The 13,439-nt window shown below is 47.4% G+C and overlaps 1 protein-coding gene across 2 annotated transcripts in view; it reads left to right on the top strand.

The window, feature by feature from the left end:
* Positions 1-4,220: 4,220 nt before the first annotated feature.
* AMOTL1 (angiomotin like 1) overlaps positions 4,221-13,439 on the top strand; it is an 89,207-nt gene continuing 79,988 nt past the window's right edge. The window contains exons 1-2 of one of the 2 annotated variants that reach the window (XM_065040926.1): positions 4,221-4,542; positions 11,746-12,041. The gene's annotated coding sequence lies outside the window, so the exon portion shown is untranslated. The remainder of the gene's footprint in view (positions 4,543-11,745; positions 12,042-13,439) is intronic. The other variant, XM_065041016.1, reaches the window with a different exon arrangement.

The following is a 13,439-nucleotide window of genomic DNA, read 5'->3' on the forward strand; positions in this document are numbered from 1 at the left end:
CACACAGGAACTGCAGGGGGTGGCTCCTGAATGGATCACCTGAGTGGTGGTGCCAGTGGAGTGAGAGACAGATGTGGCTTTTGAGGGTAAACCAGCCCATCCCAAGTCAGGAATTTGGTGTGATTCATCTCATCCTGAAAGCAGGCACCTCCGCTCATGTGGGATGAATTTTACAGCCTAAACTGGGTGAAGCTAATGCCATCTTTGTACCCCTTCCAGGTTAGAAAGCTTTGAAAGTAGTCTGCAGTTGTAGATCCATTTTGGGTGGGAATAATCTCTCTTTATGCCATTCAGAAAGCAGATATCCAAGTCTGAAGTCGTTGCTTTAGGCTTTCTTTGTCATCACTGGAGAAGAATGGGCAACTCCGGAAAAAGATTCATCTGTTTTATGAGAGTTGATAGGCTGGTTGACTGAATCATCCCCTGGCAATGATCACTGCCTTCTGTTAAGGCAGGTAACTGTTAACAAAAAATGCTTAAAAATAAGAAAAATATGTTTTGGAGAAAATATTTTATGAGATGGAGATGCAGGGGTTTGCTAGCAAGTGGAGAACCTGGGACTGGTTCAGTATTTGCAGGTGCACTGCTGAAGGCACTGGACAGAAGTGAAGGGGGGCACTTCCCAAAGCTACTTACACATGTGCCAGACAAATAAAATCCCACAACTTCTCTGACCTCTGACAAAATAAGGAGTGTGACTCCCAGAGTAGCCTCTGAGGATGGAACTTAAAACCCTGTTCTATCGGGCAATTCGTGCCGTGTTGGATGCAGCTTCACAGGGCTGACACCTCAGCCAAGGTGTCTACCCAGCACCTGGCTGTCTAGCCCCACGTATGTATATAGATCTGAATGTACATACATACAGACAGAGAGAATTAAAATGGACTGACATGGAAGGAGTTGCTGAAGCTCACTTTGTGCCCCAGCACACTGGTTAAAAGCGCAAAGAGCTCAGTAAAGCACTGGGTTGGTCAATGGGAGCAGAAGCTGCTGTGCTGCACCACGTATGATCCATATTGCCAGTTACTACAGGATGAGTCTGTGCTTGTGCACTCGGAATTAGGAATTTATATTGGTACGAACAGCAAAGCAGTTTTATCTGAACTAGGTATTTCTGTATCAAAAGTTCACTGGCATTGGGCATAACAATTTAGTTTTGTGCCCAGGTACTGTGTAGGTGAAGGTGGTGGGAAGTCTGGGTTGCCCTGTCACTCAATAAATGCATTTTTGTTAGCTTCATGCTAATCCATGTGTAGGTAAAAACAGTGTATTCTCTAATTTTATGGATGATGTTGTGTTAACTTGGCCAAAGTCTTCCTAGCTTTTTATTATTAAATTACACGCAAATTCCATATATAGCAATCAGAGATGACAGAGCACTGTATGCTGAGCAACTAGGAACTGTCATCATTAAAGCTGCGTATCCTTTGACCTCTTCTGCATCATCCTGGATAAAGGGTTTTGCTGGATGAAGGGTTTTGCTGGATGAAGGGTTTAGGTTTTGCTTTTGTATTACTCTTAACACAAGATTATTGAGACAGCACTACTTCTTTACATACACTTGTAACATTTTTTAAACCTAAGTGATTGTATTAAATTGTCATAGAGCTCTGTAATTTCATAATGAAAGAAGACAAATTAAAGGATATTTGTTTCTGTGTACAGAAAATGCATATTATAATCCTTTTGAAATTTTTAGATGTAGAATACGCACATAGATGCTGTAAATTACACAACCAATTTTCCTGCAAAGTTATGCTTCATTTTTTTCTGAGAGGTCCCTTCAATTTTAACAGGCCTACATGTTAGAATAAAATTAAACAGATGAGTGTTTGCATGTCACAGCCTTAGGGAGCCAGCATGTATCAGCCAAACTGTATAATACAACAGAGTGCTGTATATACCGGTTATGACTGCTCTTTTAAAAACAGATTCCTTGGTTAGAAAAGGGGATGCAACTGAACTATTTGAACTAAAAGTGAACATAGACTTAAGAACAAGTGGACATAAACTGGCCATGAATGTACTTAGGTTGGAAATGAGAAGCACCTCTTGAACCATCAGAAGGTGAGAACATCCTTCTGACAGGAAAAAAGGATATGGAGGATGAAACCATCTGTGAGATACACCTTGACTGGTTTAGCACAATCTCATGACAGCCATGCAGTGTAATGACCCAGGAGCTCTGTTCCAGCCATCTTCTGGGTCTACTATAATATGAGTATTTTACGTAAATAACCTCCATGGTTCTTTACAACGAGTTCTTGAATCTCCACTAATCACCATCCAGCTCATTATGTTCAAGCACTTCAGCATGAAAGCTTTAAGGTAGAATCAGGTCCTCTTTGGCAGAGATAATTGGGCCGGTGGAAATGGCTGACAGCCTTCAGTGTCTGCAGCGGCAGGTGGGAAGATGAAGGTGATCGCAGCGTGTCCCTGAGCATGAGTGGCATCAAAGAGAACACATTGATCAAAGGACGAACAAAAGAGGGCAGAAGAATGACTGATCTGACAACAACACCATGTTTTGCTCATTAGCTGGAGAGTCAAATTGCAGCCAGTGTCCTCAGCAGTCACAGACAGTGAAAGCCTAGGGGATGTTGCACGGTGAAAGGCGGTTGTGAAACAGGTAAATTAATGTCTAGATGCACAAGTAGCAATGTTGGAAGGAAAATGAAAGTGATGTTACTTGATCCTTAAATATTTCAGGTGTTTCTGCCCCAAGAGTGAAACATGGGCTTTTCTGTGTAAAGTATCTGAATTTTGCAATCAGAATTATTCCAGATTTTTGAGAAACACATCATCCCCTGATGTGGTGAACATATTCACCTGTGAAGTGCTGATAAGGGCTCATCTGGGCACTGCTGTTTGGGGAATACCCTAAATTTGAGCCTTCCACATCCCATGGGCATGGAGGACCTTCACAGGATGAACCTATGGTGACGATTTTCCTCAAGAAAGAGAAATACGGAAATTCTGTCAGCAGCCCTTCCACATATCAAATAACTTTGACTGAAATCTGAAAAAAAAAATCGTTATTCTACTAATAAGCTCTACAACTTGTCGGGCAGATTGCATTAGCGTACTCTTAGGCATCATTAATGTCAGAAACAAGAGGCTGGACTTGAGGGCCATCAGCCTGCTTGGCTCCACTGCCTTTTTGTATTAGCAGGCCCCGAGGACAAGTACTGAGAAAGCAATTAAGGATTATCTTGTTTCTCATGGTCTGGCTTGGAATTAGTTTCTTCCCACAGCTGCTGTTTCACTGGCTGTTTGGTGGCTGCAAAGTTATTCCTTCAGGAAGGCAAACAGGTGGCTCCTTCGTCACACCCAAAATGCTCCATTTTTGGTTATTGAGGTGCCACATGACTGCAGCGAAACAAGGCAGTTGCTCTTGCAAGATGGTATGCTCAGAAATGGAGAGATGTTTCTTCTGGTAAAGTCAAATGTGGGTGCCCCACGATCTCCATATGGAAGGTATGTGAAAACTCAAGGGTATTACAATAGCTTCCTGGGATGTTCTTCACACAAGGAATAGAGAGGCCTTTGCAAGAATCAACAAGGAATCAAGAGAAAAAAAGTAACCTGTTCATGAAAGAGACTATAAACTGTAGAAACCATCTTCTGTAAGTACTGAGAGGGCCAGAACCAACCTTAATTGCAATTACACAGCTACAGCTTCTTGCTCACCTCTACAAGTGGCAGACAGACTTGGGATTCATAGACTCTTATTGGATTTTAGAGTTTCCTCTTCATCTTTTGGGGGGAGTTGCCCCTTTTGTGACTGTTCCCTGTTCCTTTCCTTTGGAGGTGCACTCCCCTTGGAGCTGGGCTGGTTGGTGAGAGCTGCAGCATCTCCTGGAGAGCAGACACGGTGGCTGCAGGAGGTTCATGTTGGAGTCTGTGGGCTGGGAGCTGCTCGGCATTACCTCTCCTCCCACATCACCAATGCCTCTGTCACCCCACAACCTTCCACCTTGACCAGCAGAGCTCCATGGGGCTATGTGATTTCAGGAGGGGCCCTACAGCCCAGCCATGGGCAAGGGCAAGGACACTGTCTGCTTTTGTGCTGTAGCAGAAGACCGTGCACCTTGCTGGGGGGCTATTTTTGAAGGGGTGACGTGGCATAGCAGTGGGGCTGGTGCAGAAACTGCTGGCTCCACCTCCTGTTTTGTGCTGGGGTAGGAGGCGGTGGCAGGGTGCTGTCTCTCTCCTGCCTGCCCAGCTTTCCTCCAGACCATTTTAGGACTGTGCTAATCCCCTAAATTTAACCAGTGATGTCAAAGGCTCATGTTAGCTCCTTGCACCGAGTCCTGCACCCACACATGCCAACAGGAGCCAGGAATAACTCCACCACCACGTAAATTTGAAACTCATCCCAAGAGATGCCGCTCGATGCTCGTTTTTGTAACACAGACCCCTGAGCCACGGCTGTGCAGGTGGAGCAGCACCAGAGCTGCTGGGGAAGGAGATGCTGGTGCTGGGCAAACTCACCACAGGAGAGCTGGATACGGCCGGCAGTGTAAGGAGAAACCCCTTAAGGTAAGCTGGAAAGAGAGCGGTGTTATTTATTTATCCAGTGATGCCTGGAGAGCAGGCGTGGGGATGGCTATGTTTGGTTTGGCTGCTGAACTGACAAACTAGAGGGGGAAAGAAAACGCACTCTGGTGTGGATTTAGATATATGTTACTTTTGTTGTTGTTGTTGTTGTCATTAAAATTGCAAAGGGAAGAAGTAAAGTTCTGTTCAAAACAAAATGTTGGATGGAGCTGGAAATGAGTGCTTCCACTTTGGGTGCTGGTAAAGGAAAACAATGGAAACAAAGTGCTCGATTCACCAAAATACTGGGGAGGTGGCAGCCCCCCCTGCCAGCTTTCTGTCCACCCCTTCTCTCCCTTCCTGATCCCAAAAGCCAGTGGTGCAGCACCCACCACTGTTTGGGATGTGGACAAGCTCCCACCCCGCTCCTCCCCAACCTGCCCTGCGAGGTGGTGCCCGGAAAGGCTTTCCTAGGAAAAAGCGTTTGTTTTCAGACAGAATTTGCACACCACAGGGGGGTGGCCTTTCTTATCCCATTGCCTGGTGTGACGCTATGTCTCCATTCACCCCGCTCATTTGGGGGAGCGCAGAGCTTGCAGCTGCGCAGATGTTTAGCAGAAGACAGGCGCTGGTGTGAAGACCTTTCCTGCACCATTTCAGAAGAACTGAAATGAGCAGAGCAAGCTGAGACAGATGGGATTTTTAACATTAACGTGTTTGGCTGGGGGGTTGTCAAGGGAATGGAGTCATCTGATGCTGTTAGGGAAAAGCAGTCACAGCCACGCAGGGTGTTTTACTGCCTGGGCAGGGCATGGGTAGGCAGAAAGGCTTGAGATGAGCCAGCACAGCACAACCATCACCTCAGCATTTCGGTCTAGCTGCAGGCTGTCACACACCTGCTGTAGCACTTCTTGTCTCCCAGACCCGAATAGCAGAGAGGAGCCACAGCGTGGATGGTGCAGTCTTGGCTCAGGACACGCAGGGATCACGGGAAACATGTGGAGACCATTCCCTGGGAGGACAACAGCCTGAGCTGTGCCTGGGAAGAAGTGCTTTTCCAGCTTTATCCTTTTTCCCCAACTTCGCAGAAGGACCAGATCTCATCTTTATAATGTAACCAAGGGGTTAAGGATGTGGGAAGCTCAGGTCTGAGATCCACATTTGAAACAGGCCATCTGAGGTCCCACCACCACCCTGCCCTAACCGCTAGCTGCTGGTGCCTTCCAGGTGGCTTTTCCACACATGGGCAAAAATTTCCAGCCTGAGAAACTTTTCCTGGCAGAAGTTTTGTTGAAAGTGGTACGTTTCCAAAAAGAGGGAGAGAAAAAGAATTAGTTTGTATTTTCCAAGGAAGTATCAATTTCCCTGGCAATTGGGAGGCGGTGGGGTAGGAGCAGGGGCTCAGGCAGCCACTACTGAGCCCCTTGCATGCAAGTTTTGGGTGGACCAGGCTCATCCCTGGGGCCTCCCTGTGTCCTGGCCACTGCTGACACAAATGACAGCCCTTCAGAGAAGTGTGGAGGCCAGCATGAAGGATTCAGTGCCTGGGAAAAAACAGCAATGGAAATCCCACCAGCACAGTCCAAACTGCAGATGGCCGAGAACGAGTTGTTACAGCTTCCTCATGGGAGACAAGAGGTAGATTTGGTCTCCTATTCCCATCCAGAGTACACAGGCAAGTTTTCCTTTCTCATGAAAGGTCTTGGAGGAAAAGTGTGACTCTTGGCTCTTCAAATAACCCAAGCTGTACACCCACTGTCCCCACAGGAGAGCAGGAGGTGGCTTTGCAGGGGACTGTGCCTGCTCTGTGGGGACTGGGATACGGAGGGAATTAAGGAGTGCTGTCAGTTTTTTGAGGGAAGCTTGGGATAAGTGGTTACTGGAGGGAGGCAAAAGGGAAATGGCACCCTCTGTCCCACCATCCTTTGGGGAAGAACAATGTGATTCCTCAGTGCCCTAGAAGGTGCCTCCAATTTGCTCAGACCCAATGGGCATGTTTACAGTGTGCAGGTCACAGCAAGAACAAAAAAGGGCTTGAGAGCAGTTACTTTCTTTGGATGAGAGAGAGTCAGGCAAAAAAATATTTAGTGGAATTTAAAGCTTATTCTTCATTTATGAGTGGTAGCAAAAAAACCCTAAACAACCCTCTGAAAAGAGTTCATATCTACGATATCTCTGATTAGAGAATTATAGTGGTGAATGTGGATAGGATTGACTGTTACACTGAACTGCCTGGTAAAGCCAAAGGAAGGTTTTTTAGTTTATTGGCAGAATGACAAACATGTCAGTGTTAAAGGAGGCGTCTTCTTGGCTATTAAGAAATGTAGGGCAATTATTGTGTATCGTACAGTAAAAAGATAGAGCTATCCACATCCACTCACTTTGTTGCAACTGGGGGCCCATCATCCTTTGAAGTTAACAGGTAGAACATCACTGACCTGAGGAGGTCTCTCTTTTGCCTCACACCTGGACCTGTTTCCATTTGAGAAGTGCTACCCACTAACATTGGATTGCTGATTAATTTTTCAGTAATGTGCATGTGAAAGTAATAACTGGCTGTGTATTACCTCAAGGGATGATTAAATCATCCAGTGTCCCAGTCTCCAGGATGCAGCCGGACACATCCTGTTAGATGCTGTTCTTCCATAACTGACCTGAGCAGATGTTCTTCATGGTTGTTCCTCACCGATAGCTCATACTGGTTATACGGCATCACTGTGTTTGTCAGAGTATCTCATGAATCACCAGATAATGAGGTGCATAATTGTTACATTGGTTCCTTGCTGAGAGTTTAAATAACATGCACAAATCAAAAGCCCCTTATTGCTACAAAACTCAAGTGTAAAGAATACTCATACACAGTAACGTGAAAGGAGAAGCAGAGCTGGCATGCTTCACATTTCAGCTGGAACAAATGCCACTGCAATGCCAATATTTTTATGGTGGAGACAGTTTTGTTTTCTTTACCAGCAAGTAGACCTAGCTGGAAAACAGCATTTCTCTTTTATGAGCTATTTAGAAGTTTCAGCTTTGGGGTTTGTTCTGATGAGGAGCAAAACCAAGGTCTTATCTAATTTTTCACAAGAACAGAAGAGAGTGAGGCAGGGGCTTGGTGACAGGGACTTGCCCTCCAGCATGTCACATCTGGGACTGGTGGCCAAACCTTTGCTCAGTGTAATTAGTGGTGAGGACTCATAATTGTGTCATCCTCATGTCCAGTGAGCAGCCCCGGCTCCCCCTGTGCCAGCGGGCAGAGGGGACCGTGTGTCAGGAGGGACTGAGCCCTGGATTCATCTCCGTCCTCCTGCAATTAGAGGAGGGATCCACAGAGGATGTGGGGTGGGAGGTGACCACAGCATCCCACTGCACAGTTCTCAGAGAAGGGTGGGGAGCCAGGAGAAAATTAGGAGAAAGTGGATCATGGATGTGTTTCTTTGATCCCAGTGGCAAGATATTAGTTGTCTGTGTCACAACACCCTGGAGGCAGAGATCATACCTGGTCTGCTTAAATATCCCAGCCTACCCAAGCAAGACATGAGTCTTTCCTCTTCCAAACAACCAATGAACATCCGTCTGTACGTCTGTCCAACAAGCGTGCCACACGGGCAGCCAGATGGTGGGCTGGGACCTGGGGGCCCCACACCAGCTTTCCTGAGCACCAGTGTCTTTCACTGGGAGCTGGGGCTGGGGTGGCCCCGCTCCCACAGCGCAGGGAGAGGAACATCAGGTACCGGCTGAGCGAGCACGGGCTTGCCCTTGGATGGTGAAATACAGGACTGGGGAGGTCAGAGGCATGTGTGGGTGAACTGCAGGGAGGAAAGGTGCTGGGTTAGCCCTGAAATGGGGGAGGATGGATTAGGAGCCAGACCAGCTGTGGGATGCCATATCCCCTGTATGCGGCCAGATAAGGAGGGAAGGACAAAACATCCTTTGCATGGCCCACTGAGGTCTGGTTTTGCCATGTAACTCATCTCACAGTCACCAACACCACCACTGTCTCATCCCTTTCTGCTCTTGTCTGATCCTGGGGAAGCCATTTGATGAGAGGCTAGTTGGATTCCCTCTTTATTTTTCCCTGCAGAATTCCGATTTTGTTTAGCACAGAATGACATCCCCAAAAGCAGCTTCCTCTAAAGAGAGAGTGGTAGATATTTTATGTCTAACTCAGTCCCCTGAATAATACTGCGACTTAAATGAAAAGACAAAGTGTTTCCCATCTGCCAGCAGAGATCCTGAGCCTCAGTTGCAGTGAATGATATACTTGAGCTCTTGAGAAAGGAGCCTCCTCAGCCTGTGCAGTCTGTCAGGGTCTTAATGAGACAGAGCTCTGCTTTAAGCCTCCACCACGGAGTAACCCAAGAGCTGCTGCCCATCTCTGCCTGCCCCACAAGTGACCTGAGGCTCCTGCTGCCTGCAGCTGGCCCAGGACTTATCTCCTTTCTCCCACCAGCCACCCTTCCCTCCTCTCTCTTCCTTGGCACAGGTAACTAAGCAGCATTACTAAATGGGAGAGCACGATGTGTGCAGGGCATGGGGGTGGGGGACAAACCATCCCTCAGCCATGAGGTTCTGCTGCTGCTTGAGAGGCAGTGGTGAAACACCCTGCCAGTGTTTGGGATGTGGACAAGCTCCCACCCAGCTCCTCCCTGAGCTTCCCTGCAAGGTGGCCCCCAGGAAGGTTTTCCTTGGAAAAAGTGTTTGCCAACCACAGCAGCATGGACTTTCTCATCCCATTGCCTGGTATGAACCCCTGTCTCCACTCACCCCACTCATTTGGAGGAGTACAGCACTTGTGGGTGGGCAGATGTTTAGCAGAAGACAGGCCCCAATGTGAAGACCTTTCCCACACCAGTTCAGAAAAAATGGAGAGCAGGATGAGCTGAGAGGGACAGTTTTGACATGGACACCCAGGTGCCAGGCTCAGGTAACGTGGCTAGAAAAGGGACAGGAGACTGGTTACATCCAGCTCTGACCCCTGTCCCCAGCACGGGGTGGGAAGAGATGAGAGACCTCTCCTTTGTGTGTAAATCCTTCTGCAGCAGATTCAACACTGTGCTTGTCGCCGCCTCGCCCTGTCTCACCTGGGAACTTGGCTTGAGCTGCAACCATCCATTCCATTTGTCTCGGAGGCAGATCAGTGCTGCTGGCGGTAAATCTGCTGGAGATCATGACTCACAGTGTGAGAGCTGTGGAGCACTGCCTGCTCACCTTTCTGAAGGTGGTTTTGGCTCCCTGGGATCTCTATGCAGGAGCGAATGAGCCTGTGCCACGATGGAGCGACCGCAGCCCTGCATGGACATGCTGGGAAGAGGGTAAGAGTGTGCCCCATGTCAGCAGGCCTGGAAAAGTCATCAGGTCTCAGTGTCATTTGAATTACAACCCTACTATGTAAGATTTTTTTAAAAAAAACCCAAGCTTAATCCAAAGCCTTCGTTGCACATATGTCCATCGGTTGACTTCTGTCCAAGATGAGTGGTTTCTCCAAGTGTCTCCCACTCCAGAGTAGAAGCCTTGGGGCATTCCCATCCTCAGGGTGGGTGCTGTGGCAACAGCACCCCAGGGGTTTGGTAGGAGACCTTCAACACTGCTGGGGCTGCTCCTGTTGCTTTGCAGCTCTGGTGAATGTGAGGATGGCCTTGGGACATCCCAGCACAGCCAGGGCTCCTCTCAGCCCCTCGTATGTGCACAGGCAGTGGCACAGCCTGAAAATTTTATTGCCCCACACACCAGCTTCTACCACATCTGGCACAAGTTGACACGCTGCTAGCAGTCCCCAAAACGCCTCTTTGATAAGAGCTTGGATGCTTTTTCACTTGTGGCTGGAGCTGAGACTTGCCTCTGGAGGAGCTGTGGGAATGCAGGGTCTTTGAGGGTCTTTGCTCCCCAGCTGATGTCTGCTGCTCCTGGACCTGCTGGCTTCCTAAATACATAGGCAGCATGCAACCCATCTCGCCACCTGGCAGCATTCCAACCTGCTCACACTACACAAAGGTGCCAAGCACAGCCAGATACCATCAGAGGCATCAAGCAATGCTGGCCAAAGCTGGGTTGGGGTGATAAAACAGCACCAGCTGGAAAGAGCGAAGACCACCAATCAGAGTTGGCTCGAAGGCTGCACAGCACATTTCTCTTTGTCATTCAGTGCACATGGGTGAAAGCCTCCTGGTCCTGGGAATGGCAGCTGTTTGCCTCCCAGGTATGAGGTTTTCTGTCTAACCTGTTGGCTGGAAGTCCTTCACAGCTGAGCTCATAATTTTTAAATCACATCCTGAGTACTGTAAGCTGTCAAGAGATATGATGGATGGACCTGGTCTTTCAGGAGATGGAGCAACATCCATTCACATCTGCCAGAGGTGTGTGGACTGCTTACGCTCAAGTGAGCTTGCTGCTGTCGTGCATGAATTGAAGCTTCACTTCTGAGATGTCCTTCTTATAAGTAATTGGGGAAAACTGGCAACTCTGACAAGACTTTGCAGGGTGTGAACATCTGCTGGAGCTGTTTGCTCCATGGTAAGCCTATATTCGTCCTTGTGAGAGGATGGTGTCACCAAGGACCCCTTCACTGTTTGTTCTCCATTCTCAGCCTTCTCTCTTCCCTTATGCTTGGCACAAGGGGCTTCTCGGGGAAGCTCACTTATGTGGTATCCCATTCTCTCATGGCATCTATTCCTCTTCTGAGACTGCCTGAGGTGGCATTTGATCATGGCAGAAATCCCTTTCCTGGTGTTACTTTTCCCCAGGTGGTTCTGACTCAACGGAAAACCCAGAAAGACATCTGCCATCCTTATCAAGATATAACTAGCCCAGACAGTGCTGCATCATGGCATTTTTCAACCTGTATCACCGATGACTCAGCCTCCATACACAGCAGTCATCAGGGCCTACTTCATCCTACCTTTCCTCCCGGCCAGAGGCCACCCCATAACCCGTGCAACCCACCAAGCTTCAGCTCTTCCAGTGCTGTGGCTGCTTTTGAGACTGTGCTGCTCCTTCTCCTCGGCCCTCCCCACACATGCTGTTGCAGGGAAGGCAGGAACAAAAGAGGACAGCCCAGCATCTCCACTAGCATGTGGAACAAATGAATTAGCAAAGATTTTGTTCAAGGTGATCTCCTTGCAGGGCTACTCCTGACCATTGAGGGATTTACATGGCCAGATATTTTTGTTTTGTTTTGTTTTGTTTTGTTCCTTTGCTGTGCTTCTGCAGGTTACTTTCCCAAAGATAATTATATGACTCAGGAAGACAAACACATACCTCACATACCTTCGGGAACCATAATGCCGATAGGTGGTGTAGAGCATTTTGAAGCTCTTTGAACAAAAGAACAGCTGAATTCCCGAGACTTACCTACCCAAACCAAAGCAAGTCCAGGCAACGGCTGCATAGTTTTTGTGGAGCCCTTACCCAACAGAGGACAAACCTCTCCCCAAGAAAACTTTGGTCTTGCAGCACCAAGGCACGGACACATTTTGTCGCCAGAGAAATCATAGGTGTTTTGTCAGGTAAGATTTACCATTTCTATTTTACTGGGTTTTGAAAGATCTTGTTCAAACTGAGGGTGGAACGGGAACATTTTCTACTATGAATGGAAAAAAAAGAAAAAAAAAAAAGTAGTCATGTGTTTTCTGAGAAGTCAAAGAAACAGAGCAGAGAAATTATCCTCTCTTAAATAGATAAGTGGTTGTTATGGCTAAAATAACCTGGCATCTAATTGCCTGTGAAGATAACTGGCAGAAATAAGTTGCGGTGGTGTTTGGTATCGCTAGTTTAGCACAGAAACTGTGAGACAGACACAGGCTTTGCTTCAAGTTCTTCAACATCTGAACTGTTGAGTTGCAATTCAGTTTGCTGATTTTGGAATAAAACCAGAGGAGTAAGAAAGAGAAGTTTTATTTATGTGATAAATAGGAGGACCTTATAGATTTGAAAACACCCCAAATCTGGGTCAACATGTGCACCCAGCATCTCATGTACTTTGTCATGAGACCGGTGATTCTGGAGTGCTGCGAGGTGGCTCTTGGTGTCCTGCTGTGCCTGTGGAATGCCTGAGACAGGCTTGTGAGCTCCTTTGGGACTGTTTTGGGGAGCACCCTTGCTCAGCAGTGAGAGTAAGAGCTTGGCTGAAATAGAAGCTAATACTTTCAACACTTTTCAAGTTTTTGTTCTTGTTCCTGGGTATCGGTATGTGTGTCCCTAGCTAGGGGTGAGCTATTCAAATGAGATCATGGCACATAAATAGGGATGTATTTATTGATTTGCCTCCTACCTTTATATCCAAGGGGATATAGAGAAGCTTCTCACATCTGTTCCCATCAGTGCGGGTGACCCGAAACTACCCACCTGCTAGTATCTCCTCTGAGACCAAAATGGGACAGGTCCTCCAAAAGGGCTTCATCATACAGAGGGCTTATCAGTACCTGAGCAATGCTAGGATCCTGGCCCTGAGCCCCTTCCTGCTCTGGCCCTCCTCACAGCCCTGAAACAAGGCAGGAGAACAGCAGCTGTGCTTTTGGGAAGGGTCCCTTTGGAGGATATTGTGTGTTTCCTGACTCCCAAATATTTTTATTCATCAGGGTGAGGCGAGCAATGCAACTTGCGGCATGTCCTGACATGTGCCTGCTGTGCGTAAAGCCGCAGCTTTTATAAAAAGGGTTCTTGTCCTGGGGACTGTGGAACCTTCAAGTGTTTCTTGGCTCTGGACTTCTCCACTAGCTGTCGTAAGATCAGATTAACGATGTATTAATTAGTTCGAGATAACTGCCGTGAGATCATGTAATTAACTTGTAACCATATTCCGTGCCAGTTGACTGAAACTCACTGTTTTTAAGAAAACCTCTTTCAGACCAGCTACAAATAGAGTTTTCTGAATAATGGCATTAACGAACAGCTCATTAGTCACA

This window comes from Columba livia, chromosome 1, assembly GCF_036013475.1.
Source record: "Columba livia isolate bColLiv1 breed racing homer chromosome 1, bColLiv1.pat.W.v2, whole genome shotgun sequence".
Lineage (NCBI taxonomy): Eukaryota > Metazoa > Chordata > Aves > Columbiformes > Columbidae > Columba > Columba livia.